Genomic DNA, 19770 nt, shown 5'->3' on the forward strand with positions numbered 1-19770 from the left:
TGTCTCTGGCCAAAGAAATAAAAGGTTAACTGAATTTGGTAAAGATGTAACTGATATATCCCCTCTCTCTGTATGTGTTTGTGTACGAGTGTATGTGCAGTGGCTCATAAAGCAGACCTTCAAGCCATAGATGTACTGACAGATGTCTAAGGTCTAACTGACTGTGTCTGTGTCTCTTTGTAGGTTAGGTTTATGTAGCATGAAAACCAAATGAGTGTTATCATGGAAAATAGTAGCATCTATTATTCAATTGCATGACATTGCAGCCATCAAATTACATCATCAGTTGTTTTTTTTTAGACAAGGACAAGGTCAATATAGAAAGAGAGGTGATTACCTTCTGTACTGAGAATTCCAAAGAAATGACTGAAAGAATTTTTTTCCAATAATCGGTTGTCAATGCTGGATAGAAGTGTCTCGTGTTCTTTGACACGACTTCTTCTATGCCATTGTGATTTGAATCACAGAACTAAAAAAAGGTAATTGCTAGTGTTGTAATGAATGTGTGCTAAGCTGCTGTTAATCTTAGTTAGATGTTAGGATGTTAGAGCTCTGCAAAATAAACAGCTAACAGCTCAAGCAAACAACAGACTATGATAACATGTATTATTATGCTTTCCATAGTCTATATCCAGGACATTCCACTTCCGGAACTGCGGGATTCCGCAACTAAAACAACCTTTGAACGTACACATGTTCCACCAAAACAAGTTCTTTCCCCGAGGCTATTTTGCAGAGGCACCGTGGCTCCGTCCAGCACTTAGCGCCACCCATGACGATTGTGATTGGTTTAAAGAAATGCCAATAAACCAGAGCATGTTTTTCTCCCATCCCGGAATGCTGTGTGGACTAGCCAGACCCTCCTCTGCAGCGCTGTGGAGGAGGGTCTGGCAAAGCAAGACTATGCTTTCCATAATAATGATAGTATAAAAATTGCATTTTTACCAAACGAGCACTGAGCTTTACTGTCCTATTGTTGACTGATGGTCATTTCTGATGTCTTTTAGGAGAACTGTTAATAAAAAACTATTAATAAAATTTTTTATTAAAAGAATTTTTAACCCAAAGAATATAGTTGGTGGTATCTTTTTTTTCAGCCCAGAGTAGTGTCTGCAGTTATTCCTTTCAAGCTGCATACAGCCCCACCAACCTTTGGCAATAAGGTCGGGCAGCCTTGCCCGAGAGACGAAACTATAGTTCTGCCTATTTTCAGGTTGAGTTTAGTTTTGGTTAGTTTTAGCAATGATCAAGGTGCATTTTAGTTTCTGACCCATATATGGCTGCCAGGTTCGTCCAGGATTCAGAGGTCTATAACTTTAACTGCAAATCCATTTGCCCTTGACTTCGTACTTTTTGATATGAAAAAAAACTCTTCGCTTGAGAGAGAGAAAACACTATACGTACCTAATAAAAAGACATACATTTGTACATTTATTTGAATTGTAAATATGAATGCAAGAAGAACTGGTGTGATTTCCAAACATGAAGTGATGCTGCGTTTAGTGTCTCAAGCTAAAAATGAAAAACCTTTTGTACTACAAGATTTATTGTTTGACCGTTTCAGGTAAGTACCCCATTAAACCAGAACAGTGCTACTATCCTGCCTCCTTAACATCTGTGTGTGTGTGTGTGTGTGTGTGTGTGCGTGTGTGCGTGTGTGCGTGTTTGTGTGTGCGTGCGTGTGTGCGTGCGTGCAGGCGTGATTGTGAGAAAGAGTGCATGTATATGTCTCAGTTATAAAACCACTGTGGTGGCCTCATATGTTTTTGCTTGTATGTATAGTTTGTGTGTCAGGCAACTTCAAACAGAAACATAATCCTGGTATTTTCAAATCTCTCTCTGTTTCTTTAAGATGTATTTAAACTTAAGTTTTGAAGTAAGCTGTTTCATTAACACAGACCTTAACACAGACTGTTTTCAAGTCAGAGAGCCCTACATTAAAACCCCTGTTTGATCAGACTAGTTCTAGCCCCAATAAAAAGGATTCTAACAAAAGGATTCTAGGCTTTGTGGATTTAGTGTGGAACTGCATGTTGAGGGTAGAAACACTTACAAATCAGACTAAAGTTACCTTTAGCTTGTTTGTTTTTTTGCTCAGCTTTTTGGTTGAAGTGGGCAGGGATAACTGGGGGAAGCAATGGACATATTACAATATATGAAAGGGGGGAGTCGTCCACCCCCACCACTGAAGCTTCATTTTTTTCCCCTTGATGTCTCAGAAGTGCTGAGAGGTAGAGGTTTACAGGAACTCTAAGGAGCCTCTGATATGCTCCGGAAATTGCCTTTTGAACTGCGTTGTGGAGATGAGAAGTGGCTTCAGGTTAACTGTTGCGAACCTTTTTAAAAGTAGAAGAGATATTTGATTCCTCTACTGGTTTGGTTTGACACAACTTCCTATGCAAGTTAAGAATTCAACTGGGATTTTCTCATGTTTTCAATTAAAGGTAACAGTTAGTTCCATGAGATGACATACAATCATTCCCCAGGCTGTGTCCCCAGCTTGCTAAAAACTGCTCAGCCCAACAGCGGCCTGAAGCCTGGTTGCCAGACTCATAACAGACTTGTGATGAACATAACAGGATCAGTCCAAATATACATACTGATTCTAATTGCAAACCATGGAACCAACCCTACCCAGGTGCTGCTAGATGTCCGTCCGTTGTTCGCGTCCGAAAAACCAAGCCAATTCTAGCAGCCATGTATGATATAGCTCACATTTGGTTCTCAGGTGCCCGAACATAGCCATGTAAGTGTTCCCAAAGTCAACCACAATCACACTGACTGGATCACATTTCTGCAGCTCTTTAGAGCTTCTGGTCTATACATACACTCTATGGTTGCCTCTCGTTGACTGAACAAACCCATCAATAGAAAACCACAGGCAGCCCTTTCTATTTCAGTTAACTGACAGTGGCAAAAATGACTTAACCCTGAGTCAAACTGACTCCAAAAAAACTGCATAATATGGGTGACGATTTTGATGCCAGCTTAAGTTTTTGACTGTGGTAAATGGCCATGTGACAATATGCATCAATGTTTCCTGGTAGAAAAGAAAATGAGGCTAATGTGCAAATGATCAATTATAAGTTGGCTTTAAAAAAAGATTTTTGAGAAGCATTTTGCCAGGAAACATGGAGAGAGACCAAGACGGATTCAGGCTGGGATTACATAGTAGGTATCTTTGACCAAGAAGAGGGGTCATACATGCCGAGATACATACAAGTGTTACTTACCGTGAAAGTTAAAATCTCAAGGTTGTCTTACCACATGAAACTACTGTACATCTTGTGTTAGTGTTGGTAGTTGTGTTGTTTGATCCTCGAATGTGGCACAAATTGTTATCTGTACTTACTTAAAACTATTTTTGGACAAAAGACCAAATGTATCCACTTTAAATCTGCATACTTAGATAAGGTTTAAACCATTGTCTGGTAGATTGAAAGCCTGTGATACACACACACACACACACACACACACACACACACACACACACACACACACACATATATATATATATATGTATGTATATCTGTATAGCGCTCAAGAAAAAAAAAATCTGCAATATTTGCTCAAGCCAGTGGAGAATAAGCTCTGGCCAATGGTGAACAGTACACTTGTTGTGATTGAGTAGATTTTTCATGTACTTGTACTTGTTTGAGGACATCAAAGTCATTTACTTTGGTTTTAGATACAAGTCAAGTTGATTATAGGGTTTCCATTTACTGTATGTTTTCTTGACTTCCTATTTTCCTCGAAAAGACTTCTGCAACATGGTCACCCAACATTAAATTGGAGAGTTTGTTACTGAAGGTTGGCAGTGAAATGATTATCATCAGGATGCATGACCTTTTGATTTCTACTTGAGTAACATTAAGTCAAGTGATGGTCAACTCTACCTTCTACCTAAATAAGTTACAGTATTCTTCTTTTTACTGATCCCTGAGTATTCATGATAGCAGTAACAGTTCTAGTAGAAGCAGTACTTGTATTAGTAATAGTGACAGTAGCAGCAGTAAAGTAGTTCTAGTACTCAGGGGTGTCGGACTGGGGGTGGAAAGGGGACTGAGTACCCAGGGCCCTCATGTGAGGAGGGCCCAAAAACATGCTAGAATGAATAGCTTTGGATGCGGGGAGGGGCCCATAGAGAATGCCTTTCTACAGGGCCCAGAATTTTGTTCTACGCCCCTGCTAGTACTACTAGTAGGCTAGGAGTTGCAGTAGTAGTAGTAGTAATAGTAGCAGAGATGATACTATTGTCCTTGTACCAGTAGAAGTAATGGCAGTATTTGTTGCTGTAAGAGTAGTAAATGCAAAAGTAGGGGTGGTAATGGTAGCAGCAGCAGCAGCAGCAGCAGTATTCTTGCACTTTCTAACATGTCTAGTGGACCTAAGGAGTCTCCTCTGCCCCCTGCTGGTCAGAGAGGACACTGCACACTGAACCAACATTGTTTCTCCATTTCCACACCCAACAAACAGCATTTGAAGGCCTCCTCACATGAAACCAGCAGTAAAGATGATCTGTCTTCCTTCATCTCATTACCTCCTTGAACTCTGCATGAGCCAAGTCTAAATGGCCTTTAATGTTCTAACAGCACATGTAATCACATTAGTTTTACATATTCTGTATTTGGGATACAATTAAAACAAAGAACAGTGAGTTTGCAACAGGAAAAAATAGCAACCAGATCATGTGGTTCCGTCTGAAACAGCTTTAATTATGCAGTAAATAGTCAGTAATGAATTACTCTACTAGCAGCAAATAAATAATGCAGTTCATAGAGGTTTACTATTAAGAAAAGTATGTAGTTTGTCAAGCTAAAAACACCGTATTACTGTTTGAGCTTACTATTAACGTTTTCACTGTGTACCTAGCAACATCTGATTTAAAAGACACTCTCCTTGACTAAGGTCTGCGCAGCTAAAAAGGCTTTTGTGTGTGTGTGTGTGTGTGTGTGTGTGTGTGTGTGTGTGTGTGTGTGTGTGTGTGTGTGTGTTAGTGTGTGTTAGTGTGTGTCAATGTGATCAGGAATTCATTAGTTGAGAGGAAGCTCTATGCCACAGTCTGTTTTATGTCAGTCTGTCGCACGCAGATTTTTTTCCCAAGGCCAAGAGGATATCCCTTACACACACACACACATGCATGCACACATTCACACACATGCACACACACACACACACACACACACACACACATACACGTACAGAAACATGAACGCTGATACAACCACACATGGAAACAGAGAAAGTGATGGAAAGAGTCAGCACACACGCAGCATAAAGACTAACAGATAACAAGTGTATAGAGGTTTATGTTTTAATACACACAAATGACAATTTAATTCAATAAATGAGAGATCCATAATTCCAAAAAAAATATGTGTGAAATCCCATTATTTAGTTAGACAACTAAAACCTGTACTCTAAGATTGTTCAAAATAAGTTTGTCTGAATTTAACTCAAACAAAAACAAAACGTGGAATTAAATTACTTAGACCCCTTAAATCATAAATGGCATAAAATGGTTGTCATCTATGGTTTCATGTTAATGGCCAGGAGAATCCTGCAACTTATTTTTTTTTTTTTTTTTACAAATATCAACCAGCAGCGATATGTCTGCACGTATCTGCACAGAGACGGAAAATAATGCTCACCCCCCCAAAAATTGGTGATTCGTCTGGATTTACTTTTGTGTACATACTGTCAATTGTTAATTATTTAACTGTGAAAATATCATCACAATAACACACAATACAACTAAAGAAATGAGAAACAAAAAAAGAAATTAAAAACATGAGCCACCAGAGCCTATAGGCTCACATCGACTGTGGGGAATAGTGGTTACAATATACAAATACAGCCACCCATGTATCACCGCTCTTAGGCGTAAACCTTGTTTCTCCATTTTGGTAATGAAGAAAAGTAGCCTTGTTTTAGCTGGATGCATATGTTATTATCTGAAGTATTTTGAAAGTGTTCTACAGTATGGTGCAGAATTGGAAAATGACTCTGACATGTGGGAGAGCGTGCAATCCTTCAATCCTTCAACAGCATAAACTGGAGGGACGAGGTTTTCACCAGTCAGTGATACTAGGATCCCTTATACAATAAGTCTGGAGGAATACTTGGACTGTTCGTATACACTCACTCCTTCATTTATCAGCGAAGGAACGTGTCTGTGGTGCCTGTGTTGTGGTTGAAAAGATTTGTGTGAGTGTCCATGGTCTGTCAGTCTTGTTCCAGGCCACTCTGCAGTCCTCAGCAGCTCTGCACTGGCTCCAGTCTGACACCCCCGGACTGGACTGGACTGGACTGAAGGTAGGTCCCAAACCAACCAAACAGCCTGCAACTCTCTCTGCAACATTCACAAGAACATGCTGTAATTATTTCTGTGAAGGAACTAGATGCAAACAGTAGCACGATTTAAAAATACATATTAGAAGACTTCCTATCATTTTGTTAAACCATTGATGCTACTGGGGCAAATAAAACTGACAGATTTGATTTTACATGCCACGTCTTAATTTGCAAAGGTATTTCTACAGAAGACAGACAAATACAGAGGAATAAAAGTATAAGTCTCCCAAAATGGAAATATTCGAGTAAAGTGGGCCATACCTCCAAAATGTGTCAAAAATAAACTACAGTGCTCCAGTACAATGTACCTTATCGTTATTTTTCATCTCTGCTTTTATTTCTAAACAGCTTTATTTCCAGCCTGTTTACCACATTGGCTAAGACGAAAACATTGCTTGAGAATATCATGTTGATATTTTCTGCTGCCATCAGTGGCACGAGACTGCATGCTCCGCTAATGTCCTCTAATGACTGAAAACACACATTAAGCGTCTGATCCATTCATTTCAACACAGATTTGAGCATTTAGACGGAGAGGATGAGGCGACGGAGAAAAAGAAAAAAGTGCGCGTGACAAATAGCAGCTAAAAGTGGCTGAATAACTAAATTGCTCCGATTAAGGTTTTAAACGGGGCTCGTGAACGCGCGCCCCTGTTATGGAGAACACCGCAGCGGTGTAGTCTAGGTGATACGCAGGTATACGCACTAAGAAAGCTCCAGGATTTCCATATACCCACTTAAAAATGCCCAATGACACGCAACAACATACTTTCCATTATAATGTTGATATATTTTGAATTGTCATCTGTGTTTTTCTCCTTCACATAGGCTAAATAAAGGTTTGTCCACCGTAAATTGGTGCATATAAAAGTGTATCCGAAAACAGGAAATGAAGTCGTTGATGCTCAAAACTTCCCTGGGGGAGGACACCCAGCCCCCCCCCCCCCCCACACACACACACACACACACACTATGATATGCCCCATCTCCCCCAAAGGCAGATTGTGGCCAATATAGGCTACAGTACAGTATACCCACTGCAATACATTAGACTACACCACTAAGAATACGGTGCCTAAGTGAGCGCGCAAATCCTGTTTACCTGACAGAGGAGAGTCAGCGGTGGCTTTATGGATCATTCCAAGAGATTTTGTTGCTTTACATTTTTTGTTTTCCAATCTCTCTGTTTAGTTGAGGGGATTAAACGGCTTTCAAAGTTAATAACAAGAGCGTGTCATCTCAAGCCAACAGTTATTGCTCATGGTGGTTGTAAAATGATGTGACCGATTTTATTCTGTAAACCGTTTAATTCCTATATGTAAAACACTCTAAATACGTTAACCACAATCAAAAGGGCTGTAAGTAACGCCAGTGTGTTTTTTTGCTTGTCTTTTGGAGATATTAAAATTTTTGCAAGATGATGTAGGCCTATACTGATTTGTCAGAAATAAAGCATTCACGATTAGCCCTACATATCTGTGACAGTGTGCTCTGCACACAGGCCTTCTTCAGGGTGACTAACCAGAAGTGATTCTTGGGAAAAGCGGTATTAGATGTGATAGCTTATATTATTTACTAATAAAAAAAATATTCAATCACGATGTAGCATAAATACATTTATAATAATAATATGAATAAAATAATATGAATCGACTTTGGTCTACAATACACACACACACGCAGACTTAGAATGAATATTGTCGAAATGGGACAGTTAAGCTTTGCAATGAATTACACAAACTAAAACAATACCATAGGATTTATTGTGTTGTAACCTATTGCATTTTTATTTTCATTTTATGTTCCGGCCTACACTTTTTATTATTATTATTATTATTATTATTATTATTATTATTATTATTATTATTAAAACATATAGGCCATTGTTACAGCTAGTACAATCTGCTGTGATGATCAAACCAATCCATGTTTAGCTATATGCTCTAAAAACCCTTGGGCCTTTACATTTTAAAAATATGTTCGGCTTCTGTTTAAAACGTATCGTTGGTTTTAATAATGATATGATACTAAAACATATTAAGGGTAATATCATTTGCACTTCTTGGATAATAGCCTATTTGTATTTATTTGGCGCATGGTGCGTAATTATTCCTTAATAATAAATCAAACTAAAAAAAAAAGGACAATAATCGTATTGCTGTTTTGACCGCCGTGTGAGGACATCATGAAGAATGTCCCATATGAGGCAGTTCACGGCAAAATGTTCCAAATGAAAAGTTGTGCTTTTAAAGAAGTGTGAGAGATAAAGAGACAGAAGAAGTCCGAGCAAAAGACAGGCTACATAAAGTCAATGACGGTAATTGAAAGTTTTTAGTTTGAGAGATGTTGATTATACAGCCTATAAATGGCCTTTGCGCGGTGATAACGTCAGTGCGCGAGGCGGAACGATAATTAGAGCATTTTAGTTTGAAATATGAAAGCGACAGCAAGTTTATGTCTCGGTGTTGATTTCCACATAATACCGTGTTGATGTTAATGGCGCCTGTGATTAAAGCGGGTTAAGTGGTTGACCCTTGGTGTGTGTGTGTGTGTGTGTGTGTGTGTGTGTGTGTGTGTGTGTGTGTGTGTGTGTGTGTGTGTGTGTGTGTGTGTGCGCGTGTCTGTATGTGTGTGTGTGTGTGTGTGTGTGTGTGTGTGTGTGTGTGTGTGTGTGTGTGTGTGTGTGTGTGTGTGTGTGAGAGAGAGAGAGAGAGAGAGAGAGCAAGGTTTACCTGCTGATGATTGTAAAGATGATAAATGGTAGCTATTTGAAGTCCATTGCAAATTAAATGGGGGGGGGGGGGGGGACGACGACAATACACATGCAAGCGCGCGCGGTCCTGCCGGTAACCTATAACGTGTGAGGAACGGTCGGTCTCCCGCTCACTATAAGAGCAAATTAGTCGCAAGAGTAGATCACCGATAGGGCGGAAACACGCGATCCATCAACGTTGGAGTGTGTATGTCTGCAGGTTATACTCACCTTGTTTCTTTTTACACTATTGCGTCTGTTCTAAAAGGAGTTCAAGATGTTGGTCATGTAAATGAGTTGCCTATTTTGTGATTTAAGGAACTGTTTTGAAGAGGCACTGAAAAGAAAACCTGTAGGAGTAAACCAGGGCTTCTCAATCTGCCAAGGACCCCATAAATCCACATTAGACCCAAACCATCCCCCAAAATGCATCTGAGAATAGGGTTAGGGAGTGTGAAATGGCAGTCAACAGACACAGACATAACTCATATGTATTTCATCCTAAGTCATTTAGGAAGCCAGTACAAATATTACAGCCTATTTCGATAAAGTCTGTTTTCTTTTCAAATTCAAACATACTGGAAGAACCAAGGTACTCTTGTTGAAGAGCATATTTAAAAACCTTTATTGATGCGGCTGATGCATAGCAAAAAGGTAAAAAAAAAAAAATATGCATTGCGGCACACAGGCCTTCTTCAGGGTGACTAACCAGAAGTGAGTTACAAACAGGACAAATAAAGAACAAAGACAGGAAGTGACATCATACTCAAAACCATAGTAAAATAGAAAAATAGAGTATGAATCAGAATAAAGTCCCAAAGTGCTAAATAATAGTGGAAAACTGGAAGGTTAATTTATAGGTATATACTGCAAATAAACTTACAGGACTTTTCTTTAGTGTTTTATAAGACGGAATGCAGTCAGCTACAGTGAAAATAACATATGTACAAAAATGATATAGCCTAATTGCCCATTGTTCTGTGGTATTAGAGCGTCACACTAATACTGCACTCCCACACGGGAGCAAAATGGAACCAGTGAACATGATTTGCAATTGAAAATAAGTTGAATGTGATCCACAAGAGCAGCATATGAAATATGTATTATCAAAGAGAGAAACATCCCAGCTGCTGAGTAGAGGAAGGAGTGTAGGCACACTGCTGTAATGAATCGGATCTATAGCTTGGGCTCGATTTTGGTTCATCCTGCGGCTTTGTTGAGAAAATCAAAGAGCTTTGGTTTTTCCACGAACTATTCCATTATACTAGCTACTGTAGTTATTAGTCACCCACTGTTTGAAAGAACATTTCTGTTGTTGTTTATTTTGAGTCATTGCCTTGACAACTCCTTATGTGTGAACAGTATATAGGGCTATTCCAATGACACGTGCCCTGCCAATTAAAGTACATCTTGATAGTCAACTGGGTCGTGTTGGAAAGAAGAACAGGTGGGTTGTTTGAAGCCAGGCCATGTAGTCATTCAAATATGGCCATCATGCAGATGTTGTAGATTGGAGTAACATCTTAGCTCCAGTCTTGCTCCATTTGGGGCCTGAAATGATTGTGTCCAGGGTGCGATTTGTGAAAAAGCACAAGGGGGAGGGGTGGGGGGGGATGTTTTTTGATCATGCACAACAAAAACGAAACATGCAATAATTAAATCCCCTTTTAAATACCACGGATATAGTTCCACTCCGCCAGCCATGCCAAAACACTGATTTACAAACTTTAATATCCAGTGGTAAATAATCTCAAAATGAAATAGCACACGGGGGTGTCAACGTAAAACACAGCGCTCTCAAACCGGAGAGCAGTTTTGGTGCCTAAACTTAACTGTCATCGGCGCATGTCCCACACTGTTTCTAGCTAAACTGCACTACCACAGCCCCTGAAAGGACCGTCATCTGGCACTGCCTGTAGCCGGCTCACAGTCACCTATTGGCGGCTAAACAACTGCCGCTGGTAGCCGGCGTCCTGGAGCTCTGTAGCGGCTAAATACACCTTAAACCTTAGTTTAAAATACTTCTATTTTAGGCAGTGTTGGTCATCTTACTTTAAAAAAGTAATTAGTTACAGTTACAAATTACTTCTCCCAAAAAGTAATTGAGTTAGTAACTCAGTTACCACATTGTAAAAGTAATTAGTTACTCAGCAAAGTAACTGTGACGTTATTTTTTATGTTCTATAACACTATTACGTTCTATAACATCTTTAACGTCAAAGATGTTTATATTAACTGTTTGAAGAATAAAAACACTATATACAGAAAAATCGAGCGTTGCTTGTTTTAACAGAGTGGCTCTGTCTCCTGGAGCTCACGCTAGCTGCATTTGGGCTTGGGGTTGGGTTAGCAGCAGCAACAAGTGTCGTGTTAGCATGTGTTGATGTGAGGTGCTTCATAAGATTGGAGTTGCTTGAGGCAGACGTGGATAAAGTCTTTTTTCCTGGGCATAGCGTGCATGTTACATAAACATTCTTGCCTTTAATTTCAATGAGCGAGAAGTAGTGCCGGTACTTCCAGTTCGAGAACGCTACCATTGAATTTCCCTGGCTCGTCGCCATTGTCGCTGTCTTGTGTTTAGTGGTAGTCAGAGCGTGCAGTGAGACAGCGTGAGCAGGGCATCCGCTCCCCCAGCCAATCATCATCGCATTTGCAATGGTGTCATCATCCCCACCCCTGCTCTCTCCAGGCAGCTGATGTGTAGCCAAGGGGGTAAGCTTCGCTTCAGAGCTCGAATCTCCTATGGCGCCATTTTGATGCTACAAAGCGATCACCCCCCGTTAGCATTCCATTGACTGCCATTCATTTTGGTGTCACTTTGACAGTGAATAACTTCACATCTGAAACGTTTAAAGACTTTATTTGTCCATTGTTTATTTCTAAAGAAACACGACAATGTATAAAAGGCTCCATTACCTTGTACCTCACGTTATGGCTCCGTAGCAGACGTTTTTGTAAAAATAGGCTAACGATTGTGTCATAACCACGCGACTTACTGTCACATAGTAGAGGAATTACTGTATAGTACAGGAGAAGCTCGCAGGCAGTTTAGACTTACATTAGCTGTTTAATTACTAATGTTAACTAGCATTTTAGTTAGCAATAATTAGCCTGTGTCCATGTTATCTCCTTACATATACCTACACTCTCCATCTCTGCAAGATTGGGAATGATTGAGATTTCTCTTGGCACAGCTACCAGAAGACTTCCAACTTTCAGACACGTTGCTCACGTCACATTTACGTCGTTTCTCTCAGTTGGAGGCTGCGCAGTAACGCTCAGCGCTCACCGGAAAAGTGCTTCTAAAGGCCTTCACTGGTCTCCGTCCAGAGCAACGGGATCTGTTGGTCCATTCTTATATACAGTCTATGTGTGTAGCCAAAGCCTGACACCTCGCACTTCATTCAACCAAATTGTAGTAACGCACCATTTTACATTCTCAGTAACGATAACGGCGTTGCAACGATGGGAAAAGTAATTAATTAGATTACTCCGTTACCGAAAAAATAACGCCGTTAGTAACGCCGTTATACTTAAACGCCGTTACTCCCAACACTGATTTTAGGTATATAATATATGGTCTATTGGTGAAGTAGATGATCACTGGCAGGGATGTATAGACCAGAAAGGGGGAAATCTCACACATCAAATGTAGGAATGCTGCTTCTGGCAGTCAGGAAAGGATGAGGCCGTCGGGAGTGTATTCACCCTTTATTCAGCATAATGCAGGTTATTAAAGTGCAAATGTGGCTAATACATGACCTCTGGAATAATACGGCTGTGTAAAGTATTAAACTATTTACAATCAATTGATCTGAACACTACTATAAATGTGTTTATGACAAGTTCTGTTACAATATATTCTGTAATACAGTTATCTGCTGGTCAGAAGATTAAGTCAGAAGACATTAAACGTTATCTATCATTACATTTTACCGTATTGTAATTTTATGCTCATCTGCCGTACTTTCTGCATTCTGAGAATGTTTAGCAGTAAAAGTCGAAGGATTGATTGGGATACAAGGTGCAGAATCCAACTAATTAAATCTTCTATTTTAAAAGTGTGAAATATATGCAATGAATAGCTTCATTGTGAACCTGGTGAACAGGCGTGTTTAAGTGAGAATAAGACGGTAGACTTCATTGGAATTAAACTAAAAAACATGATGAATGATCTACCCATTGGCACCCATAAATATTCCAAAATAATGCAAACAAGAAGTCAGTTTAACATGACTTTGTTCGGTCAAAGGCTGTGGGGCTGCCGTATAGTACGCACATCCAACCTAGGAAATGACGCTAACGTGGAAAGAGGAGGGTGCAGGTGAAAAACTAAAGCTATAGGGTCAGGTAGGGTTGCTACATTAGAAGATTTAAATCATTTGACTTTGTGTACTGATTATACATACAGTCCATGATTCAGACTTATACTGTACTGGTGTTTTTCCTCAGCTTTCTGCAAGGTCAGATTGGCTGGTAAAATACAGATTCAGGCGTTAGTGTAAATGAGCCACACTAGTCTGATGGACACGTAGCAGTGAAACCAACAGCAGTGGAATTGGATTCAATTTCTCCATGAATATGCTTCCTTCTGCACAGTGATACGGTTATACGGTCTTATGCAACAGTTACTTTGTATGTATACATTTCTTTTTCTGTATTTATTGTTTATTTTATATTAATGTTTAATATTTGTTTGTTCGTTTGTTTATGTATGCACCTTTCACCAAGGCAAATTCCACATAAATGTACTTATGGCAATAAAACCTTTTCTGATTTTGATTAGCAGGGTTTGTTGGGTAGAAAGTAGTGCTGTCAGTTAAACGCGTTAACAGCTTTAACGCAAACCCATTTTAACGGCGTCAATTTTTTTATCACGAGATTAACGTTCTTTTTGGCCTAGCAAACTTTGTAGTTTTTTTCACATGCTGTTGCAACAACTAGTAACGTTAGAAAAACTACAACACCACACCAGATCTAGCTAGACCGGAAACAAAACAACAGGCACGCTGCACACACTTGTTTGGGCGTGCGAGCCGGCCAAAGAGTAGTAGGCTAACGTTACGTTTTGAGTGGATGGCAGGCGCGAGACGCCGAAATGGATGCCAATAAGATTCTGAATGGAAAGTTGCCAAATGGTTCCATTGACAAGACCAAAGTGATCTGTGTGTTTTGTCGTTGTGAACTGAGCTATCATCGCAGCACGTCCAGTCTGAAATACCACTTGATGGCCAAGCACACAGCTGATGTCAATCCTCCGCCCCCTCGTCAAAGCCAGGCGACAATGGATGACTGAAGACCATAGACTGTATATTAATATTAACAGTCTATGCTTCAGACAGAAGCACATGGATACCACAACTAAGAACAAACTTACAGCAGCCATAGCTAAGTCCATGGTTACTGCATGTAGGCCTTTTCCATGTTGATAAGAGCATTGAAATGAGAAAAAATAATGGGACAAAAAGAAATTAAGGGACATTTAGAATAGATAAAAATGTGCGATTAATTGTGATTAATTGCGAGTTAACTATGACATTGATGCGATTAATCGCGATTAAATATTTTAATCGTTTGACAGCACTAGTAGAAAGAAAATAGTTCCTACATGAAACTGCTCACAACCAGGCCTGTAGATTATGTTGAGTAACAGGGTCATGAGTTTAGTTAAGCGACATTGCTAGTTTTTCAAATGTATTGTTTTGGTGCTTTGAGCACCAAGCAAGCCGAATGCCATCTAGTTCCATTATATTGGACACAAGGCAGACCTCTAAAGCTGATGTCTTCAACACTGGGCAACTCTCACCAAAACAATCTAACGTTACATTGATAAATAGCACAACGGTGAGGATAAATACATTTTTGGGGGTCACTTTAATTCTGTAAAAACACCATTGAGATTATTACTTTTTAAGTTGAGATGGCGGTTTGCTAGCAAACAGTTGCCTATTTACACATCCAGCTGATACAGATTAACATGATCATTTGGAGGATCTGAGGAATTAAAGTCCAATATTCACTCTCCTTGTTTGGTCTTCACTAATTATTGAGAGAAATACCTCTTTAGCTGCTAAAAGCCTTTGAACAAAGTGGCGTGTTTGTCTGTTGTTTGTTTCCGAGCAGGTACTGGAATGCGGGTTTAAATGCTCTTTTTGCTGAAGAAAGCTGCCTGCTGCGGTGAGAGTGAATCGAAACAGTAAAGTTGTGTGCCAGAAAAACAAAACAACAAGCTGACACTATGAAGCTCTGTAGAGCTGGGGGGAACTTCAGAGTCAGGTAATATTTTCCCTATAGGCTCATCACTACCACAAGTCAGTGTTGCATTGTTAATATAAAAATAGTGGTTATAGCTGCTTTAAAGTTCAGCCAACAAGCCAGCAACAATATCTACTCTCCTCCATCATAGTTGCTGCTGATAGCTTTCCCTTAGGACTTCTAACTGTTGAAAATGGTTGTTCTAAATAAAAGAATCCCCCTCATAGAAGTGAAATGTTATTGGTTATTTCTAATATCACTAAATATCTAAAACAATAGAACCACCAATGAGAGAGCTCCCTGACAGCTCAGCAATACAGAAGAGAATGGAGTGGTGTTGGGAAGGGTTATTTTGACTTTTAAAACCATATACAATGACACATGCTTCACATATTTGATTGTGATTTATCTCAAGACATATCTAAAGGCCCTGACAGTTCCCTTCTGGCAATAGTCATTAGTACTTACCACTAGATATAGCTGCAGTATGTTTAATATACTTTTTAAGTCCAGCGTCAATCAGTGCACTTGTGGCAGCACCATGTAGAGCAGCCTTTGGAAATGTAGACAGTACTATTACAAATGCAGTGCTACTGAGCACAACATATCAGTCCATCCCTATAGTGTGTGTGTGTGTGTGTGTGTGTGTGTGTGTGTGTGTGTGTGTGTGTGTGTGTGTGTGTGTGTGTGTGTGTGTGTGTGTGTGTGTGTCAGGAGTTAATAAATTGTCAGTGAGCTAAGCTCCTCAGAGAGTATTCTTTTCTTTTTTTTACCAATGAAGCATCTCTGCACCACTTAGCTCAGAGAGAGAGAGAGAGTGAGAGAGCAACAGAGAGACATCATTCCACAGCTGGTTGACAGATGGCTGGAACTGACACACACATGCATGACCTTTTTCTCATCTATGGTGTATATGTAGCTAGCAGGCTACAGCTAAGACAGCAGCTAACGACAAACACTGTTTGGTTAGAAACATGTCTGCTTACCACTGATTGGCTCCAAACATTTTGTGTCCATTGGCCCGTCTCAGCTCAACTCAAACCGGCTGATGGTGGTGCCTGCGACTGAGCTTGTCAAGTCGCTAGTGGCTGGTTTTAGAACGTAAGGGACGTCACCTGTTTCAACAGCCAATGTCAGCTTGTTAAGTCAGCTACAAACTATAGAAATAAAATGATCCATAACTGGCATTTTAAACTCCGGTCAATTTGGGAAAAATCCTCCGAGCTAGAACCGACATTGAAATTATATTTATATCGAATTTTTAGAGTAAAATTCTCATCACACACTCTACAGCCATTTTAATTCCAGAGCTCGCCTCCCTACGTGCACATATTCCACTAAAACAAGTTCCTTCCCAACATACCTGCGTCTGGCGCTTAGCGCCATCCAAGACGATTGTGATTGGTTTAAAGAAATGCCAATAAACCAGAGGATGTTTTTCATCCCATCCCAGAATTCTGTGTGCACTAGCCACTCTGGCAATGCGAGACTAACCAAAACTTTATAGTTTGCACTCCAAGGGCTAAATTAGTGCACAATGTGTGGTGTAGTTCCTCTGACTTCACAGCTAGAGATGCAGTTGTAACACTGTTGGAAGCAGTGCTGGATTAGGAGGGATACTGTATTTTGGTTGGTTGGCTTCAGCCATGAGCAGTCACATCAGCTCTGTAAGTGTACGGATGCCACAAGTCACTGTTTCTGTGATGGAAAAGAACAGTCTGGAGTGGATCTGCCAGAAAAACATTTCCCAAGAGGGAACTAGGACTTATTCAGCTTATCCTACTTAGCACTCCCTCTGGCCTGGAGCCTGTGTGTTACGTTAACTTGAAGTGCAGTGCTTTTCTGCTGCACATATTTTTCAGTGTTTGCGTGTATTTCTGACTTTCATTTCTTTCACCCATTTTGCTGTCATGCAGTGTGATTATTATTTTGCAGTAGGTTGTACTTTCATTGTGATATTTAATGTCTATTTTTGAATTTAAATTGTTTGATAAGTTGAGGAATAGTTTTTTTAGAACAATATAGAAACAAGCAAAGCAAAAAATATTTTTTATAAAGAATCCTTCCTTGTCTCCCTTCTCTAGTGTGTTTCTCAGTCTCATCACAAGACTTTTTTTTTTCATTCACATAATGCTCAGTGCTCACCTCGTTCAATTTCCTCCTTCCTTCCTGTGTCTGTGATGAAAACATAAGCTAGCAGCTCTCTGCTGTCCTGGAGCAGCACTAGCAGCAGTAAATCTATCAGTAGACGGACACAGGGAGACAGGGAGAACTAACAGTGATCATGTCCTTGTGTGTCTTCCGAACTAATAAATCATCATTTAGAGCGCTCGAGCTGCGTGGCTCTGCCAGCTGCTGCTGAGTGTTGTACAACATCTGACAAGAGGTGAGCCATGGGCAGCGCTAGTCTGGACAACAATGTGGATAACAGCTGCCTAGAAGGGTCTGAAACAAAACACTCATTCGGTTTCTGTAATCCATCCGCTGATCATTATCTTTGAAAAATTAAATCAGAAATTGTAGCAATGCTTATTTCTAGGAAAGGAAGCAAATAAAAAGGCCCAGTTGCTTGTTTGATGATAGTTACTCACTGTGCATGTATTTGCATGGTTCAACTCAATGTCTGTGCTCATTAGATCCATATCATCTTGTTGCATTAAGGTTGGTAACTATATGTTGATTCATGTTGTGCTTGAATGAAATACGCATCCATCTTGGCAAAGCTCCTGATACTTCTGTCTAGATAAGGCAACTCATTTGTGGAGACTGAGTACATTTGAATGCTTACAAACATTTTTTCTGCAGTTGAATTTCACTTGATGATTTCCATTATATTTCACTACATTTTAAAGGGGTATGTGATGCATATTACTCAAGCGCGTAACTGTGGGTTCAACATTGGGGGGGTTGAGATATAGCAAAATTGACATTTTGTGCATGAAACATTTAAAGGTGCCCTGCCACACATATTTCAGTACTTTGCCATTCTAGCGTGGTATAGAAAGCCTGCAGGAAGACTCAGCTCGATATGTGCCAGTTCTCATTAATATTCAACGAGCTAAGCTGCTTGACTCTGACTGGCTAACCGCTATCCAATGAGAGCCTGGCTATCAGCATCCTTTACCCAGCACAACTGGGCGAGCTCATGAAAAGTAATGAGCTCAGGCAACACCACGTCAGACTGACCAGCTTTTGTAATTGGCCTGATTTCGCCGCTTATTTCTTTTCAGTGGCTAGAGCTGACAGAGGAGGTAGCAGTTCATTTTCACATTCACGACATAACACAAACACATATGGACCTAACATATTTCAAAATATACAAGTAAAAACGGTTTTGTGTGGCAGAGCACCTTTAATTTTCTGCATTCTGGTGAATTGTTCTGCAACAATTTGTGCCTTTTCTGCATCAATTTATGGTGCAAGCAAATGTCTTTATTTATGGAAAGGAAATTATAATAGGTTTTTGGGGTGGGTTGCACTGGCCCCTGTAAATTATGCCTATGTTATTACTCCACTATTCCACTGAGATGTTAATGCTTTTTTCATTACTGTAATTAGTTTGTTGTACCCCAAGCTGACAAAAACCAATGTATGGAAAGTCTTGCAAAAGGACTTAACGAGTCTTCCCTCAGGTCAGACTGTGTTCGAAGCTGTCAAAGTTTTTCCCATGATATGCTTTATAGTTTATACCTTTTGTCTCTCTTCTCTTTGCTGTTCTCTGTCTCTCTTTCACTCACTCCTCCCTTCTCTGCTTGCACTCCTTCTGTCTCTCATTCCTCCCTGTCTCCCCTTCTTAATGTAATTGAACTTTGTAGGATTTGACAAGATTAGGACTCTCAGTGGGACTCCCCACTGAGAGTAAAAAAATGTGAAAACTGTGAAATTAGTTGAAAAATTGAAAACGCTGAAAACTAAACAGAAAAAGCAGGCTAAACATAAAAAAAGTCATATCAAGGTAGGCTATGCGAATACAGTTTGGTCTCCACATTACAATTATTTGGCAGATGTTTTTGTCCGACGAGTCTTACATTGTCAATTCCCTGTCTACAGAAGATATAGGCCTGTGTGTATGAAATACATACAAGAAATATGCAAATTATTCTGTAGGAAGATAAAGCATTGTCAAGGACATTATTTCTTTTTTCCATGATTGGAAAACTTGGGAACTTTAACCCAGTAGGTCTATACACAGAAACACACCGACTCATATGTGTCGAGCTCAATTGATGGCTGACAGTGGCAAAGTACTTCCATAGTTTTTTGTCATTTCATGCTGTGTTTTACAAGAATTTCAGCTTCATCCAAATACGCAGCCTGCAGGAACTACTGGCAAATATGGTCATTAAATTGGCACTGAAGCATGGCCTGGCAAAAATAAAGGGGGAAAAGAAACATTATTAATAATAATT

The 19770-nt window shown here is 39.8% G+C and overlaps 1 long non-coding RNA gene across 1 annotated transcript; it reads left to right on the forward strand.

Moving 5' to 3' along the window:
- Positions 1 to 718: 718 nt before the first annotated feature.
- Positions 719 to 16847, forward strand: LOC118494833. The gene is made up of 3 exons (XR_004897038.1): positions 719 to 743; positions 16468 to 16471; positions 16753 to 16847. It is a non-coding gene; the product is annotated as an uncharacterized LOC118494833 (long non-coding RNA).
- The last annotated feature ends 2923 nt before the right edge of the window (positions 16848 to 19770 follow it).

This window comes from Sander lucioperca, chromosome 4 (genome assembly GCF_008315115.2).
Source record: "Sander lucioperca isolate FBNREF2018 chromosome 4, SLUC_FBN_1.2, whole genome shotgun sequence".
Classification (NCBI taxonomy): Eukaryota; Metazoa; Chordata; class Actinopteri; order Perciformes; family Percidae; genus Sander; species Sander lucioperca.